Below are 20505 nucleotides of genomic sequence, written 5' to 3' on the forward strand. Positions count from 1 at the left end.
CGGTCTCAGTCCCACTGTATGTTAGAGATGACTGCTGAGTATTGCTAGGGACCAACTACTCATTGGGGACAGTCAGAGCACTGTCCTCCAACCACTCTCACTTCCTGCTCTGACACATTCCTCTACCATGGGTGAGAAGAGGGTACCAAAGGAGCCAGCTTGGCTGGCCGTGTCTGCTGGAGTCTTTTGTCATGCTGAGGGGCAGCTTAACAATGGACACAGTAAACATTTCCATTCCCTTTGCATCACATCAAGGCTGAGACTCTGCACCAGTTTATTCATATAAATATATATCAGCAAAAATCTTCATTCACTTTACATTAAGGGTTGTCGTGATGTATGTATACAAAGGAAAGCGAATGTTAAAACACGTAAGCATTTGAAGGTATGGAAATGAGTGGTGGAGAGAAGCTAAATACATATACAGAATGTAAGTGCACAATCTGTAGTTTGATTTTACTGATAGGGACCATAAAATAATAGTAACTGTTGTTTAAAAGCCCAAAGCCTTAAAAGTTTTTAATAAGCTGTGGTATTGCACAGTACACATCTTTCAAGCATGAAAAACTGGGACAGAGGGTGCAGGGTAAGAAGTGCCCATATAAGAAAGAAAAAGCCTCAAATATCAGGACTGTCCCTCTAAAATCAGGACATAGGTCGCCCTACACACTTAGATGTATAGTGTACCAAGTGTGCACCAATTCCCTCATTGTTGCATAAACCACAGGTTTCAGTGACAGGAGTTTTTTACAATTTTCTGGGATGAACTAAGAAACATACTGTACAGACAATACTGGATTCCCAAATTGCTTAGACCCAGATTCTGCCACCCCCATTTCAATAGGACTACTCACCATGTAAGTAAGAGTAGTAGAATCTGGCTCTTAGTTAACTCAAGATAGTATAAAATTTTACTACATAGAGGAAGTAGAAGTTATATTGTGGGTGATTTGCATAGTATTGATTCAACTTGCATATACAATGGGAGATATACCACTGGATCAAAAATCTAAAGCCATAAATAATATAGCTATTGGAAGTTAAAAATCTGTGATTTGTATTATGTGTTATAAACTATAATAAAGATTTGGGATAGATTTTAACCATTCAAGAAAAGGGGATATGCTTTATTAACAGATTAAAAGGAAGCTGATGAATATTTAAGAATTTGTGGAAAGAGAGGAACATAATTAAATTAAGCTTAAACATAGCAATGGGCATTTAAGTCTTGGCAACAGAGTGCAGTATTTTGATGCAAAAGACTTTCATATGTGGAGATCTGGATTCAGATTTGTCTGAAGACACAAATGAAAATAAATGAGTTAGTGGTCTTTTTTGGACATTTGTCCATATCACCAAACTACTGCATGCAACTTGGCACAGTTTTACATGCCAAGCAGTCTGTATTCAAGAGTATGGAACTGAAAAAGAATGAGCTGCACTAACAGACCTGTGGAGGGGAAGATTGCACAGCATCTGAATGAACTATGTAAATTCAAACCTATTACTTTCTGTGAACAGTGTTTTCCCTCTCCTTTATATCATTACTGGTTTAGAAAAAAAAAACCCAGAAGCATAGTTACTTTTCGCATATTGTACCTCCACATAGGGTTCCCTTAAACCAGTGGTTCCCAAACTTTTTGGCATCACGCCCCCCTTTTTGATTTTTAAAAAACCTTCACACACACCCCCAAATAGAAGCAAAACTTGTTGAGCAAAAAAAAAAAAAAAAATTGAACAGGGCAGCAAAACTTGGGGCGGGAGGGGGGGGCTAGGTCGCCTCGCACACACGCCTTGGAATTTCTTCACGCTTCCCCAGAGGGAAACTCTCATTAAAGTCATGGGAGCTCACCTATGTAAAGACTCACTAAAAACTGAGTAAGTGATTCAGTATTTATCTGATCATGCTCTCCTGCATACATTTAATTTCTTTAACATTTTGCCTTACAAGTGCCTGATATGATTTAGTTGCCTAAAGGCAACTTGAAAATTTCATATCTTCTAAACCAAAGATGGCTAAGAAGAAAGAGCTGAGGATTAAACAATATCTTTTATTAGCTCTTAGGTGGCATGGATTTGTGGCACAATGGGCAAAAGTTTTCCTTTGAGACTCTCACAGGATGTTTTGATTCTAATGTTATGCTAAGAGCAGAATAGTGAAATTAAAATTCTCAAAGCACATTGAAGGAGAAGTTTGTCCATGGTCAATCATCAGCAGCTACACTGTCATCATAAAATTAAAGGAAAACATTGGGAGTTCTATTTATTTAGATTAATAGTATTTTAATTCTCTTTCAATTATTTATTTTAACTCTTAATATTGTATGTTGTTTTAGCTTCTAGGTAAAAAGTATCCATTTCACATTGAACATTGCTTAATTTGTATGTGTCCTACATCCATTGATGACAGGGGGTTATGGGACAGTGGCCTTCTGTTTCTTCAATTAGTTTAATTTCTTTTTTAAATAACCAGTTTAAATAAATAACAATTTTAAATAACTAATTTTGAAATGTTTTTCACATCAATAAGGTCATACATGCTCTGACCATTAATGCTGAGAATTATGTATGTGCAGTGAAAGACCTCTTTTAGCATTCATGTTAATTAATCAGAAACATAGTTACTTTTTGCATAGTGTACCTCCACATGCATAATGAATAGAAACTTGGGCATGCTTTCAATTTTTACTTGTTCCTTTTTAAATTTTAAATCAGTTTGCTCTCTTCATTGGGTCACAGGATCCAAAAAAAGGACAAGATTTTTATCACTGTATATTTTGCATGTGAATTCAATGGTTAGGAAAGATGTTGGATTAATGAACCTTTTATCAACAGCAAAGGGAGTGGCAGAACAAGATTCCTGTTGCTGCTCTGCCAATATGATTTGGACTTGTCCTACAAAGACTACTTCTAGGGATGAAATGTTATTTCCATTTCTCTCACCCATTCAGTATTTGGGGTAAAATCCTTCCCCACTGAAGTCAGTAGGAGTACTGCCATTAAGTTCAGTGTGGTCAAGATTTTACTCTGGGTCTTGACAGAGATTGCTGCAAAGTTGCTATCTAGTGAAAGATTTGTTGGTGTTTTTTGTGACACAAACTGAGGCCACCAAACTAGCAGAGACCACCCAAATGACTATCAGATGGAAAATCTTTTAGTCTCTAATGAACTGGGAGGGTATGATGCTGTAACCTACAGCAGGAGCTGAAAGGCAACATATATCCTATTACTAATCCCCAGAGGCATCTAGTCCTTCAGGAATTCTTATTCTTAGCTAATTAGCTAAATTAACTGGTATAACTAGAGCTAAACTTGAATATCTGGAGAAAAGATGTGAACTGATATCAGCCCAGAGTGAGCAGAGTGGAAGAACAAGGAAGTAGGGATGTGGCTACTCAATTGTGCAGTCTCTATTCAAATCTCTTTGCTCCCCTTCGTTCAGTTTCTTTACATCAAATATTAATGGCTGCTTCTTGGCTTCAAACCACTGCACAAGTGAACTCCTGCCTATTTCTCTGTCCTTGTCTCTTTCCATGTATCCTACTGCTACCCAAAATACACAATGAATTGACCTTTCCACCTCATTCATGGCTTTGTGGCATCTTGATTTTGTTTACAATGCCTCCTTTCTCTCTTTCAAATCAGCTGTGTGTGTGTGTGTGTGTGTGTGTGTGTGTGTGTGTGTGTGTGTGTGTGAAGAAAAGACCTAGTACACACACAAGAATTAAGTAATAACACCCCCTCTCTGGAACTAACAACATCGGTGCTGAACATCAGAACTCACTCAATAACTTGGTTTTGTTGCACCATTCATTGCAGGGATTTTGTTTGCTTACCTGTACTTCCAGTTCCTAAAACAGTTTTGGTACTAACTAATAATCCATACATGATCACAAGAAAAATATTCAAAGATAAATATAGTTTTTAATAAATAGTAGCACCAAGAAATCTAATGGAAAACAAAAAGGTCAAAACAGTCACATATTCTTCTAAAAATATTACCTCACTTCCAATTACCTGAAACCATGGTACAATTCCTTACTGTTAGGTGAAGGGTATACCATATTAAGATTCTATTCTACCTAACATGTGGGCAGTTGTGTTAACTGAGTTATATTATTACTTTTCTACAATTCTGTCTACTTTGCTAACTTATGTCAAGAGATCACACAATGATCTATCAAGCTATTTGGCATTAGCAAACATAAAGCCTCCCAAAGGCAAGATACATTGGTTCTATTTCCTAGTACAGTTCCTGGGCAACTGGTTTGAAATGCAATATCCAAAACAGAAATAAGGAAACAAGAACATACAGAACTAGTTAAAGAATGGGTATGAACCCATTGGAGTTGGATCTTAGGTGATATAGAAAGTTCTTTCTAACTTGCGAGTAACCATGACATAAATATAAGTGGTTTTGAGGGGCATATTTTTCGGATCACACCTTTTGAATAAAGTGAACTGAACAGAACTGGAGGAAACTGCTTACCAGAAGAACTGGTACTGGATTAACTGTGTACTGTACTGTGATTGATTTGTATCAATAAATAGGTGTGACAAGGTTAGGGCAGAGATCTGCTATAGAGTGGGGAAAAGGCAGCCTGAAAGGGTAAAAAGTCTGTTAATTAGAAGCGGAAGGTAGCAGGACAATTAGGAGCAGCTGAGAGGAAGCTGGCCCAAGTTACTGGGGCCAGCTGACTCCCCTTCAGGCCCGCTGGAGGCCTTTAAAAGCCTCCCCAGTTAGAAAGTGAGGGAGAAGAGAGAAGTGAGGGAGAAGAGAGCAAGTGCTTGAAACAAAGTACTAGCAGTTATAGAGCTGGAAACAGAAGGGGAGAGAGTCCCAGAATGAGTGGTTGGGCTCCCTACCCCAGAAACCAGCTGCAAGCCCCAACCCCTGACAAAGTGGGAGGGCTGCCTGCCCAAACACTGGGCAGGGAAAGAGGGACCCTTGCCAAAAGGCTGTTTGGTTATTTGATCTTAATTTTTTTCATAATGAACCACAAGTGCAGTCATTTAGCTATACTATTAATCAATACTATATTATTACTTCATTTCATAGTGTCAAAGAACAGGACTGTTCAAGTCTTGGTTGCAAAAGGCATGCACTGCATTAGCAATTCCAGATTTGCTTGCGGTTTTAGCTATTTTTCTGGTCATACTCCACCAAATATTTTAAAAGTTTTATGGATAACTTTAGCAAGCTAAGTACATCTCCATCTGCAAGCTTGGAAAAAGAACCTAAACACAGCATGCAAAATTTGTCTCTGGTGTAATTACACTTTAATGACATTACAGCAAAGATTGTTAGTTCATTGTGTTGATTTAAACAAATTACTAAAGTTGAGACTGAAAGTTAACTATAGTGTGTGACACAAGTTAACAGTGGCTAGCACTTCAGTGTAATTATTTCAAATATTAATAGCTGTAGAGGACAATGATTCAGTTTGATATTCTTTTCTGAATACATTGTGGGTGTCAGTAATATTTTGCATGCCTAGTTTTATAAAATATGAGAGTTAACTCCATTGGAATTAATAAATGTTACCTGAGATATTTTGCCTTACAAAACAAATCTACTGTGTAAACAGAGGCAGGGCTTGGAAATCCCACTGGTAAGCCATAAATTACTAATGCTGCAATGAAAAATAGTATTTAAGGGTGTAGCAGTCATACCTGATAATGTTTCCTTTGCATGCTTTCCAGCCACCAGCAGAAGCTGCTTTTCAATACTTCTTTTCTTGCTTTACTCAATTTTGGCATATCAGGAAGATAAGATGCAGGCCCTTTCTCTTTACCAAAACCAGTTAACCATTAACGTATTTTATACATTATCACGAGAGAGACTTTTTTTAGTCCATTTAGCTAATATGTGGCTGTCCTTTTGTGTATGTATTTAAAGGAATTGAAATTTATATATATGTGGCCCAAACTGATAGGTTATGGTTTGAATCTCATTTGATTTCTTTGGGGTCTAGGGATGTGAGTTTGTGATTTCACTTTTGGTTTGTTTTTGGGTTTTTTTGACTCTTCAACTTAGGAATGTTTCCTGTCATTCTTCTGCTTCCTTGGCTTGACTTCTTTGCTCAAATCAGAGCATCCTCAGAACTTGTGATTTATCAGTGAATTCTTCATCACTGATGCCAGCATTTCCAATTATCTCCCTGTGACATCTTTATACATTTCCATCTGTACCTAAGAACTGTATCCTGGAATTCCCATAGTCTCCTGCCCTGTACTTATGACATGTTTTATACAAAGTATGCCTTGTGAGGTTATATTTTAAAAGTCTTGATCTGTTGACCACTAATATTCTGTTGGATTGTATATGTGATCACTGCATGTGAGGTTATGAAGAATTGCTATAAATGTTCCTGAGATATGATACGGGAACTTCAAAAACCAGTGTTTCAGGTTCAGAAATGGAGTAGCCAGACATGCAGATGTCCCATTAAAAGGAATCCACTTTCCCAGAAGTCATCCCAAAAGACTTCTCAGAGAGAGCACACTGAGAATGGAGACCGCTTGACCAACAGAGGTGGATCCCTGTGTCACAGCAAAAGATCTTAGCAGCAAACTAGAAAAAAACTGTGAAAAAAAAGAAGAAGTGACATCATCATTTGGCCTCTCTTCCCCCCACAACTCAACACTTGGAAACTAATCTGAAGGACAAAGGTTTTGAAGTGGGAGAAAGTGGTCCTGGACTGAAAGGCTGCTCCAGCTTGTATACTGAGGGTCTGTGAAGTATTTGTACCATTTGTCAGGGTGACACACTGCTTGATTCAAATCCTGTTTAGTTTGTAGAACTCAGACTGTGAATTTATATTATTTCTTGAATAATCAACTTTGACTTTATGTGTGTGACTTATAATCTATACTTCTATAGTTAATACATCTAGAGCAGTGTGTTTTGGTCGAAGTGCTTGGGAAATTTCAGCTCAGGTTGCAAAGACTAGTGTGCGTCCTCTCAAGGTAGGGACGGATTGGGTAATGAAATTACACTGGTCAAACTCCTGAACAGGGAATGAAGGCACAGTTTCAGTCTACATCTAGACTGCAGGCTTCTTTCAGAAGCAACTTTTCGGGAAGAGATCTTCCAAAAAAACTTCTTATGAAAGAGCGCGTCCACATTGCAAAAGTGCATCAAAAAAAGCCATCTGCTTTTTCGAAAGACAGCACTCACACTGAATGGATGCTATCTCTCATTTAAACTGTGATTACAGTGGACGGAGTGGCCACCAGGGCACCTCTGCTTTTTCCGTTTGATTCTTCTCCCGAAAGAACTCTCTCGTCTCCATCCATACATGCCTTTTTCTGAAGGAGCTCTTTCAGAAAAAGGCTTCTTCCTTGTAGAAAGAGGATTACCAATGCTGGAAAAACCCCTGTTTTTTCAATTTTCTTTTGAAAGAACGCAATTACAGTGTAGACATAATTGAAGTTTTTTTGGAAAAATGGCCATTTTTCCAAAAAAACTCTGTAGTGTAGACACACCTTTAGAGTGCAAGGCTGAGTAGCTAGAGGGAACTGGATGGAGCTTCCCTTTTGATGGTTCCTGAGTGGCTGAGAGATCATTCATGTAATCTGGTAAGTGTGGCCCTGTCTTGGGATGTCTGTGTAAGCACAGAGATTGTGGCTTAGCAAAAGCATCACAGTTTGAGAGGCAAACCAGGTTGATGTCCAAGGGGAGCTTAGTGGACCCACAGTCCAGATTGCAGCTGGAGATTCCATCACATTCCCTTTCCCTAGTTCACTCCACTTTATCTCCCTACTGCAACATTAGCTTTTCTTCTATTCCATCCATTCTCCCTGCCTTACAAAACAAAGAAGAAAGCAATGTACAATAAAATCCATATGGGTATTTGACTTTCCTGTGGATTTTGCTCACATGAAAGTGAAATTTGTTATCAGAGACAAATTGAGCTCCCACTTGCACCAGTGTAAACCTGATGAAACTACAGTGTTGTAAACAAAAGTAGAATTTGGCTCATAACGTCTCTGCTTCTAATATTCTTTACCTCTCTGTCTTGCAAAGCATATCTGCATGCCCTATAATGGGAGTATATACTACAGAAAGGGAAAGATGACATACCAATCTATTGAAATTAGCAGTTAAAAGATATAACAACTTTGGGAAATGGTATCTGAAGGAAAAGACTCAGCACCTAAAAAAATAAATTCACTCTGGGAGATTCTGCTGTCAGTTACATTAGTGTTAATAAAGAATCACTACAATGAACTTCACACAGTTAATCCATATTTACACCAGAGTAACTGAGAGCTGAATTTAGCCCAGTAAATTTATGTAATGCTAACCTATATCCTCTTCTTACTTCTGCTCGTTGCTATCAAATGTTATTAATGTGTGCTCTGATATCCACTGAAAATGCCACAATCACAATACTTGCTGGAAGCTAGCTGACTTCAGTCATTTTGTAGGTAATATAGTTTCAAACAGCAAATCTCTTCATAATCTGAACTCAGTGGTATTTGGTCTCTGCTCAGGTGGATTCAGACTCTTTTTCTTTTTTTCAACCTCCCTCTCCCCACTCTCGTACACTAAATTCAGATGATGACAGGGAGCAATTTAATTTTGGTTATCTATTTTTGGTACTTCTTTCATCATAACACACAATGTTTCTAAGAATAACCTTAGGAAGCCTAAACCCCAGATCCTGCAGGCAATTACACATGTTATGTAATTGAGTAGCCGCACTAAAGTCAATGGGTCTCCTTAATAGTTTAAAGGAAATACATACATCTGTGTTCGTGAGATCAGGCCATTGGGGATGAAACAATGTAATAACCAGAAAAAAAGAAGCATCTTCGCAGTCATATATGCACACAAGTGTCCATACAACTCCACTGAAGAATTACACAAGGCATCCGCTTTGTATTGAGATAGTAACAGTGCTATTCTAATCACATGAACAGATAATTTCACGGAACATATTTTGCTCAAATATGAACAAGATGCCAAATCTCATTTTCACAGAAGTATCAGGCACAGGAAAAACACTAAAAAAACCAAAAGCCCAAACACACTAATATAACAAACTTCAAATCAAACAGCAGATGAACTGAAACAAGGTAAGTGGTCTCGTGGGGTAAGAGAGTAAGTCAATCTTGTGTTTTTTCCATTTGCTTCTGTTCTTCTTGCAGAATTTCTAGCTGCTTAGTTTTCACAGTTTGAATCATAGAACACTAGAACTGGAAGTGACCTTGAGAGATCATCAAGCTCAGGCCTCTGACCTCATGGCTGGACCAGGCACCATCTAGATCATTCCTGACAGATGCCTGCAATGATGGCAATTCCACTATCTTCCCTAGGCAATTTATTCCAGTGATTAACCACCCTCACAGTTAGGAAGTTGTTCCTAATGTCCAACCTAAGCCATCCTTGCTGTAATTTGAGCCCATTGCTTCTTGCCCTATCATCAGACGTTAAGTCGAATAATTTTTCTCGCTTCTCCTTGTAACACTTTTAGGTACTTGAAAGTTGCTCCTGTCCCTCTCAGTTTTCTCTTTTTCAAACTAAATTAACCCAATTCTTCCAGTCTTTAGTCATAGGCTATGCATTCAAGACCTTTAATAATTTGTGTTGCTCTTCTCTGGATCTTCCCTGAAAGGCTGCTATTTCCAAAATGTTCAAAATATATGAGTTACAAAGTAAGTTTATCTTACTAGATCTACAATACCCACAGACGTGATATACATAAAATCCATGGAAATTTGTATACAGATTTATTAAGTTGCACCAACATATATTCTTTTACTTAGCTATGTATGGTAGTCAAAACAAAGCCAAGTTTCAGCCTAGGCAGACTATTAAAAATACCTGGAACTTTAAAAGGATTCCAGCAAATCTGATTCAAAGGATCTCTCATATTCACTGGCTGTAGGGCTGCCAACTTTCTGATCACATAAACTGAACACTCCTGCCCTGCCCCCACAATCTCTTCCCAAGGCCCTGCCCTGCCCTGCTAGTTCCCTGAGGCTCTGAGCTGGGGGTGCAGGTTCTGGGTGGGGCCAGAAATGAGGGATTCAGGAGGGGACTCCAGGCGGGGGCAGGGGTATGTGTGGGAGGGGTCTCTGGCTAGGGGTGGGGATGAGGGATATGGGGAATGAGAGGAGACTCCAGTCTAGGGCAGAGGCTTGGACTGTGGGAGAATGTGAGGGGTCCCAGTAGCATTTAGCACGGCTCCCAGGAAGTGGTCACTAGATTCCTATGACCTCTAGGCACATGGGTGGCCAAGGAGACATCATATGCTGCCCTTGCACCTGCAGACACTACTCCTCCCCCACCCCCAGCATCCATTGTTGCAGTTCCCAGCACTTGGGATGCACCAGTGCCTAGGGGCTGCGCTTCTGGGAACAATGTGGACTTAGGGCAGGTAGGGAGCCTGCCTCAACCCCAAGTCCCCACTGCAACATCAACTAGACTTTTAATGGCCTGGTTGGCAGTGCCAACTGGAGCCATCATGGTCCCTTTTTAGCCAGGCATCCTGGTCAAAAACTGGACACCTGGCAGCCCTAATGGTTGATATTATCACAAATAACTGCTAAACTTGAAACAGGAACTAACCTGAAAATGGAATATAGAGGAAATCTCTGCAAATACATCAGATGTTTGGCTTGTATTTATAATAGAGTTTATTATTATTTATATTACAATAGCACCTAGTGGCCTCAGTGGAAATCAGGGGCCACTGTGCTAGGTGCTGTACACAGGTAGTGAGAGATAGCTACCTGGCTGCAAAATAGCTAATACTCAGATTATTTAAAAATCATTTAAGGCACATACCTTACTGAAATCAGTGGGAAGTAGGCACCCAAATAGATTTGAGAATCTGTGTCTAAAAACCTAAATAGACAAGACAAAACATGATTATTCCCACACTACATACACTATATTCTGGTTCTTCAAGTTATCATAAATTAGTTATGACAGGACCGTACGCAGGAATTTCTCTGGGGAGGTGCTTTTTTTGTAAATGTTGACCGCAATTTTTTAAAATATAAAGGCGTTCATGACCCAGCCCTACCCCTGGCCTTGCTCCTGGGGAAGAATGAGGAGGGAAATCAGCCCCACTTTCCCCCAGCTGGCCAGAGCATGGGGGAGGGAGGCTCAGGCAGCACATTGCCCCAGCCTAGCCAGAATTGGCCCCAGCCTCATGGTTACTTAGAGGATGTGTTTGCACCTCCTCTGTCCCTCCCGTGTACAGGCCTGTATGAGATACACAAGTAAGACTCAGTTTTTCAAGTCAGGTGCATTCATATCTTTACATGTGCCTAATCTATATTTACAAATTGCCGATGCACTATAATTGCAATAAATCCCAGCTGGGCAGAGATGCCACAAATACATTACTTGTGTGTACTTTGGAGATGCTAACAATGTATATGGATGCGTGGGATTCTCCAAAGCTAATTTTGAATATGCAACCCTGAAACTCTTAAAGGAAACCAGAGTACAAGCAAGTTAACCCTCCTTGTGGTTCCTTTTGTTAATGTTTTCTTAGAAATTCAAGCTTCACGACACACTCACAAACATTACAAAAAACCCTTTAATGTGACTGTACAGTAATTTTCAGTTATTTGTAGTGTTAACACCTCTGATTAAAGAGTAAAAAAGACTCTGAAGAACATACCTATCTGTTGTTTTATGGTTTCATAATCATAAAAGTCTGTTTAATCTCAACACAACTAGAGTGCCCTGCTTGTAATTATAGAGACATCTCTCTAGAATTCAAACACCACTAGAGAGAAAACAGTTATACAATATATACTGGTTAATATATTATTTTGGCTCACTTGGAGTTTTGTAGAGCCCAAGAATTCCTCAAGGCTACTGACAACATATTTATTCTTGATACCAAATTATCTAGAGCAGGAAAAGTAAGTGTTTTTCAAGCTCTCTCATATCCAAGGGGGAAAAATGGTGAGCACATTTTTTTGTGAATACCATCATTTGCATTACAATAGAGAACACAATTTGCTTGAGTGGATGAAACAGCCTTCTATAATACACTCTGGTATTATACGTATGTCTCCTATCTCCACCAAGATTCTAACCTATATTTAGCTAGGATTTCCCAAGTTCTGTCAAAGTGAAAGGTGATGAGTCCACAGGGAAGCATGCAGGTGGAGAATGAGGAACCAGTGCTCTTGAGGAGCTCTTGTGGTTTTTAATCAATGAGATCTGTCCCATAATGGCTGATGAAAAATCACTATTCATCGCTAGTGATTTGCAGATGGTGGAAACTCATTCAAGATATTTTTTTTTTCATTTTCCCCTCCTCCAACACATCAAGTGTGTGTGATTTAAACAGCTGGTGAAACTTTTCTCCTATTCATTACAAATAAGCATGCTCTGCTGCTCAGGAGATTTTTTGTTTCCTTGCAAAGAATTATCTTACAAAAACATTAGACTTCACAGACTGGATGGGGGGAGGGGAGGATGGAAGGATGACATCACACAGGCAACATTAAAAGCAAAGTTTAAATAAGGAAGCACATAATTATGAATCACAAATGGCACCCTTTTAATTAGTCTTATTATAGTTTACAAGGTATTCTGGAGCTGCAGCAGAAACTAATAAGGGTCACAGACATCACAAATTAAAAAAGTTCAGTTTAAAACTTGCTCAGATTTCACAGAGATTCTCATTCAGATAATTGGCTCACCTATTCCTAATCTGCTCCCTATATTTTTCTTTTAATAATATGATATGGCCTTTTTACAAGGTGGTATCTAAAATTATAAACACCGTGCTACTTGTTAAATAAATATTTCATGTAATACTGCATTTATTCTTCCACAGACATGTGCTTTTAATAAATTAAGTGCAGCTTATTTGGTGCAGAAGATACTCTGTCTGATACACACACAAACCACTTGAAACACGAAAAAGAAATCAAGCAATAAACGAAGCTCCGCCAAGATTAGTTAATAATACACTGAGCCATTGGGTGCAATGTCAAGATGTAAAATAAATAAACATAAATTAAGTGTAGTCTTTAAGTCTAGCCACATCATGCCACAATAAATTATAACAGATTAATACACAACAAAACTGGAGTATGTGCTGCTCTATCATTCTATAAACTGTAATACACAAAATATGCATTGCATGGAGAGAGACATTATGCTTTTAATAAAGATTTCACATTTGAGATGTTTCAGCAAAAAAATCCCAATTGCACTGTTTTATTTGGTGGTTCCCATTGCATGCTGGCATATAAAGGCTGAGTGAATTAAGAATAGCAGCATTTTTAAGGCAATACCTTTTCTTTACCCTTCATGTATTTTAAGTGTTTGTCATACGTGCTGATTTGGCAGCCCAGGAGATTTAAGGACCCCATTTAACCATTGCACAGGTAGAACAGGGGTAGTGGTAGTGTAAGGTTTCTTCCCCAATGAGCCTTGATGTGATTGGGAGAGTCCACCCCATGGCTGTGGGAGAGAGTAATAGCCTCCATGGTCCATTAAGTCTGTGAACATGTGATGTGTGGGATCTGTTCTATAACCATGCTAGAGATTATTGAGGCTACATAGAGAGCTGGTTGAAAATTTTCTATGTTGATGGAAAACTGGTTAGCTAATCAACCTAGTTTTTTGTGTAGAAAGTACTTGCTTTCTGTGAAAAATGTGAAGTTTTCATTGACAAATTCCAAATCCGACCATTTTCCCAGTTGAAAATGTTTGGTTTTCAAATTTTTATTCTCTATTTCATTAACATTTTCAACAGGACAGGGACATCCTTAGGACTGATGGGGCCCTACACAGTACTATTAAACTGGTCCCTTCCTATGCCCAGTGGCAGTCTGGAGGAGGATGATTTTAGATATGTGATTTTACAGTCTTCAGCAACAAACTAATGAAATAATTTAAAGGGGCTTTTTAGCTCAGGCCTGTAGAATAACATAGTCCATTTAGAAACTGACAGTATATACCTGAGGTTGGCAAATGCCTGGCTCTTTCATAGATTCGATGTTCTGCTAATAGCTCTGGCAGAGTTTGTCACTTGGAGGTAGCAGAGCCACAGAGCAGTGATAAGAACAGAAGGATGGGTGGACATTAAGACTCTGTAGCACCCCTAATTTTCAGGTGCCCTCTGCATAGGATAAAGATGACCCTGTCACAGGGGAAAGAATTCAGACAAATTCTAGAGAACCCATCCTCCAGAGGGCTCAGGAGGAGGAGGAGTGTTTTCTCCCTCTTGCTGCTTTATGGGCTGGGGAGGAAATGACACTTACATAGCACCCTCCCCCTGTCATAGTGACTCTGGGAAAAATAGCACCCAGCACTCTAGAAGGATTCCAGGGTAAGAGGCCACAAAGTGGAGCAGCAGGTAATAGTCCAGATGGGAACAAAAATTCTTCTTTAAGACAAAGGTAAGTAGGGGTGTCCCTGAATAGGGTGGGAGAAAGGAAAAGGATCCCTGTTAAAATTTTTGCCCCTATAAATGTGCAAATTCAACTGAAAAATAGTCTATTTGGAATGTGCAATCATAATGATTGCAAAGCTGGACAGACAGCAGAACCCAAACTCATATAGGTGAAAAATAGGAAAATACAGGATTTTCTAATTAACAGTTATTTTATTTCAGGGCTATTGTCTGAACTCTGGGAACTCAGTGAGAATTGGGCAAAATTTGACTAAACGGAGTTATTTTTTTGTCTACTTTGAATAACACCTATGGAATGTTTGCCCCCATTTATCAGCCTCCATATAATGCAGATCATTTAAAGTTACAATACAGATGTGCAGCTGGGGAAAGAATTCTTTCAGATGTTGTGAACTGGCTCAGAAAATTCTTATTCTACATCACAATAGTGAATCTTAGAGGGTTTGCTTCAGATAAACATCCATAACATTAAACTTTTGGAAAAACATTGAATCAAGCTCTCAGAATCTTTTGGATCTGCAAAACTGACCTGAAAACATCATTGCAAAATACATGGTACTTCAACTTCCATTCACAGCTGAAGAATCAGACAACTGCCTGTTGAGTGGGGTTTTCTGGCACTTTTCTCTTCTGCTAAATCCTTATGGAAATTATCCCAGAACTTTAGAAACTTGGGGAAATGTTTTTAAATGTGCCTCTAAAAATAGGGCAGAGATTGCAGGGAAATAGGAGAAAAAGAAGGTTCTGAAAGATTCCTGAAGTAGAGATATTGTTCTAGGCACGAAGAGACTATGGAGGTAGGTACTGTATAAGAACCATCTTTGAAGTTGAGTGGATAGAGCTCTGAGCATGCAGATTTGGATTCCATTATAACTATGCCATTGACATGATGCATGTCGTTAGGTCACTTAACTCCCATGGGTTTCATATCCCCATTCCATAATATAAAATACCTTACTGTGGGGGAAGGGGAGGCCTAGAGATGATTCACCGGATTGGTTTAAAAGTGGGAAGAGAAAGGCTTATTTATCTAAATTTCTAGAAACCCCCTTACTCCTAGGAGGAAGTGGGGACACCACAATCCAGTACCTTCAACCGTCAGGAGGTGTGTATCTGAAAGACCACCCAGGGTTGATTATAAAGCCACCTGGATCCTTAGAAGACTTCTCAGCTCCTAACCAGCCAACATTGACTCCTGTATTCTAAACATGGCAGGGCAGGCTGGTCATGCCCCTAAAGAGCCAAAACAGCCTAGAACCTGAGGCAATGAGTGACTTAGCTAAGGTCACTCAGGAAGTCTATGGCCAAACCAGGATATTAATACTGGTTTTCAGAGTCTCAGTCAAATGTCTTAGTCGGAAGACAATTTTTCCTGAGTCTTACAGAGTGGGGAAGACATTCTACACAGACTTCTGAATGTTGGCCTTTCCTGCAAGAATATGGCTTAAGTGATTTGATAAGTGCCACATCAGAGATCTGAGATAAAATTCAGGACAGCATGTGCTGCAAGATTCCAGGCTATTGCCTTTACCACAGGACTCCCCTTTTTCTTTTCTATTCATGCTCTCATTCATAAAGCACTAGTACTACAATGAGAGTCCACTGGGCACAGCCACTGCTTAGGGCAGATCGGCTACAGAAAAAACATTTTTAAAGAAAGTGCTGATGTGAATTGTGTCTCCCATATTAAGGTTCTTTTCCTAGCTTTTCTATATGTGAACTTATGCAGCTCTCAGTTACCTAATGTGATACTGCCCTTTGGTTTGCTCTTATCTCTTCAGAGAAAAACATTATAACAAAGGTTTTTTTTAACAGTTCATTGGAAGGATGAGCAGAGGGAGAAGTGTGTTTCAGTAATACCTTTACTAAATGGCCCCAGTTTCACACTATTAGCTCTACCACCCCAAATCCTGAATAGGTCTGGTAATTTTCAGGCTGATCAGAGCATGTAAACAACAAACCGCATATGACAGATGTTCATTGTACCGCATAATGCACTACTGGAACATGCTCAGATATTACTGTGATGAGGGTGGTATGAGAGCATAACTACAACAGAATGTGGATTTCAGAGACTTTTTAAAACTTAGCTATAAATGTAAGTTCTGTTGCAACCTTAAGTCTGAGGTGGCTGCATAGTACCCTATAATTCCAAACCTTTCCAAGTCTCTATGATAAATGATAATATACAAAAAAGGTTAACTGAGATCTAATCTCATACGCTTAAATGGGACATTCTTTGGATGATGCAAAGACTAAAATAGAAATGATAATAGGGAAACCTTTCCCTAGAAGTGTCAGAACAATATGTTTTAGGCAGTTTGCCAATGCTTTGACCAGGGACCAGTGAGCATGTTCCTTGGTTATTTTGCTACCAACAAAAACACTCATCACATTTAGATTACCCTGGTATGCAGAATACGAGTGTTTCTTTCTCACGATAAACTCATACATAGAATAGGTTGCAGAGGAAATACTATTTTTCTTCTGAAAATATAAATATTAAAAAAACCAAAAATGTGGTAGGTGTTTATTTTTTTCCAAATATTTGGTTTCACATTTTTATACTGTTATTTCCCTTTTGAGAAAACAAATGTAAACTTTATGAAACTGGACTGAAATTATATCATATTTGGCTGCATTTGTGTTTTTTCCCACATATGTGTGGAGGAAAAGCCCATAAAGAGCTTCTCGTCTCTCAACCCTGCTGCATTCTTACATAGGGCCCAGATCCAAGAGGCCTTATTCTCTCCATCACTCTAGTTTTATGCTGATGTAATTTTATAAAACTACAATGGCATAACTTTGGCATGAATCAGGTACAAAGATTCAATTCAAAGAATTAAAAAATAAAGGCTGCTTAGGTACAAGTGATTATGTTTTGATCACATTTATTATGTGCAAACAGAATTAAGTTGAAACCAGTAATAAATGTAGTTGATGCTTTAAAAGGGCAAGTTTCACAAAGCTGAAAACAATTATGACCCAAATCAACTATGCAGAAGAATTTAATCAGAAAAATGTGAATGATACTTGGGAATAATTCAAGAATGCTTTATTGGATGCCCCAAAAGCCACTATCCCAGAGTTAAGAAAGATGGCTGTATTGGTAAACAAACCAACCTGGCTTACAGGGGAAGTAAAGGCAGCTATAAAAATAACAGAAAATTATATATATAATTGTATAGCTGCCTTTACACACTCTCTTCCGTTCTCTCCCTTTCTCCTTCCCCTTCTCTCTTTCTTTTCTCTCTCTCTCTGGCTATGTCTAGATTATACAGTTTTTCCGGGATACCTCTGTTCCACATCCAGGGAATGCATTTGCTCTTCCACTTTTTTTGCGGAAGAGCAAAGAGGCTCTTTCAGAAGCCCCTTTATTCCTCATTCCACAAGGAATAAGGAGGCTTCTGAAAGAGGCTTTTTCCCAACATTTGGCTCACTCTTAATGGGCCAAATGTCAGAAAAGCCTCTTCTAACAAAAGAATCGTAAAAAGCTATGCACAATGTAGAGCACATTTTGCGTAGCTTAAAAAAACCCAAAAACACAAAACCGGCAGTGTAGACCTAGCCTCACTTTCTCTCTCTAAACAAATGGAAGAAAGAAGAATTGCAATGGTAATGAATATAAATCAGAGGCTAAGAACTGTAGCAAAAGGATACAAGGAGAAATCTATAGCCAGCAGAACTAAAGACAAGATGTTTTTAAAGTTTGTTAGGAACAAAAAGAATCCTTACAGTGTTCTTGGTCCAGTAAAAATGCTGAAAAAAGCATTCAGCAAATACCTTTTTCTATATTACTGAAAAAACCTCATAGAGTGGAGTCTCAACATAATGACAATAACATTCATTCCATTCCACTAGCATCATATAAGGATATTAAAAGCAGCTTTCAAAGTTAAATATTTTTTTTAAATGAGCAGGCCTAGATTACTTGTATTTTGGAGTTTTAAAGAGTTGAAGAGCTTACTGGACAATTAATTTTGATTTTCAGTAAATCTTGGTACAGAGAGGACATTCTGGAAGACTGGAAGGAAGTTAATGTTTACAAATATTTCAGAAGGGTAAATGAAGTGACCTAAAGAACTATAGTTCCATCAGCCTGACCTATTAATGAAACAGGCGATATGGCATGCTATTAATAAAGAATTAAAGGAAGGTAATATAATTAATATCAATCAAAATGGGTTTATGGAATATAAATCCTGTTGAACTAACTCAATATTTTTTCTTGGATTACAAATTTGGTTGATAAAAGGTAATAGTATTGATGCTCTAGTCTTCTCTAAGGCATTTAACTTAGTACCCCATGACTTTTTCATAAACTAAAAAGATTTAAATTAGCATGGCACACATTAAATGAATTAAAACCTGGCTAACTGATAGCTCTCAAAATGTAATTGTAAACGGGGAATCACGATAGAACAGATGCATTTTGAGAGGTGTTCTGCAGTGATTTGTTCTTGGCTCTATGCTGTTTAATTTTTTTTATTGGGGGCCTGAAAGAAAACATAAAATAATCACTGGTTAAAATTTGCATATGACATAAAATTGGGAGATAATGAAGGGTCAAATCACTAATACAGAGCAGTCTTGATTGCTTAGTAAATTGGGTGTAAGCAAACAAGTTGTATTCTAACATCGATGAATATTGAGGAACAAAGAATGGAGGCCTCTATAGGATGGGGACTCTATAATGGGAATCATTGAGTCTAAAAAGATTTAAGTGGTGGTGGTGTATAATCAGCTGAACATAAGCTCACTGTTGGCTGCTGTGGCCAAAAGGGGTAATGCAATGCCTGGATAAACACGAGAATATAGAATGTATGAGTAGAGTAAAAGTAAAGAGGTTATTTAACTTCTGTACTTGACACTGGTGTGACTTGTACAGGAATTGTGTGTCGAGTTTTGATGTCCACAATTCAAGAGGATAATTGAAAAATGGGAAAGAGTTCAAAGAAGAGACACAAGAATAATTAAAGCTCTAGAAAAGTCTGCCATATAGTTATAGACCCAAGGAACTAAGTTTATTTAACTTAACAAAGAGAAAGTTAAGACTTGATTACCATCTAAGAGTACCTATCTAATACTGTACTCTTCAATATATCAGAGAAAGGTATAGCATGCATCAATGGCTGGACGTTGAATCTAGACAAATTAAGACTAGAAATAAGGCATACTTTTAATGGAACCCTGAAAATGTAGATCCGCAGGATTAGAAGGGACCACAAGGGTCATTTTCTAGTCTGCCCTCCTGCTAAGATGCAGGATTAGTTGTGTCTAAACTATCCAAGAAAGATGGCTATCCAGACTGCTTTTGAAAACCTACAGTGAAGGAGCTTCCACAACCTCCCTAGGCAATCTGTTCCATTGTCCTATTGTTCTTACACTTAGACATTTTTTCTTGAAATTGAAATTAAATGTGCTATGCTGTAGCTTGAATCCTTTGTCTCTTGCCTACCATTTTTGTCAAGACAAACATTTTTCTCTATCTTTTTTCATGGCAGTCTTTCAAGTATTTGAAGACCGCTATCATCTCCCCAAATGAATCTCTTTTCCAAACTGAACATACCCAGTTCCTTGAGTCTTTACTCATATGGCTTGCATTTCATCCTTTTGATTTTCTTTGTTGCTTACTTCTCGATTCTTTTCAGTTTCTTTCATCCTTTCTATGCATTGGTAGCCATAACTGGACCCAGTATTCTAACAGAGATCTGCACCAAGTAGAGTGGTACTAGCACTTCCTGTGATTAGCATACCATGACCCTGTTTAATGCAACCCCAAACTGTATTTGCTTTTTTAACAACAGCATCACATTATTGACTCATGTTGTGGTTGTGACACTCCGCAACTCCCAGATCCCTCTCAGCAGTGCTGCTGCCAAAGGCAGTAATCCCCAGTTCAGTATTTGTGCTTTTGGTTTTTCTTCCCTATTGTAGCATCTTACAATTTTCTTTGTTGAATTATTTTTTGTTGTCTATAGCCCAGTTCTCCAATTTGTCAAGATCTCTGTGGATTTTAGTTCTAACCTCAAAAGTATTGGCATCCCCCCACTTTTGTGTCATCTGCAGATTTGATCACTATGCTTTCTATTGTGATACT

Source organism: Pelodiscus sinensis, chromosome 4 (assembly GCF_052426305.1).
Source record: "Pelodiscus sinensis isolate ZL-2025 chromosome 4, ASM5242630v1, whole genome shotgun sequence".
Lineage (NCBI taxonomy): Eukaryota > Metazoa > Chordata > Testudines > Trionychidae > Pelodiscus > Pelodiscus sinensis.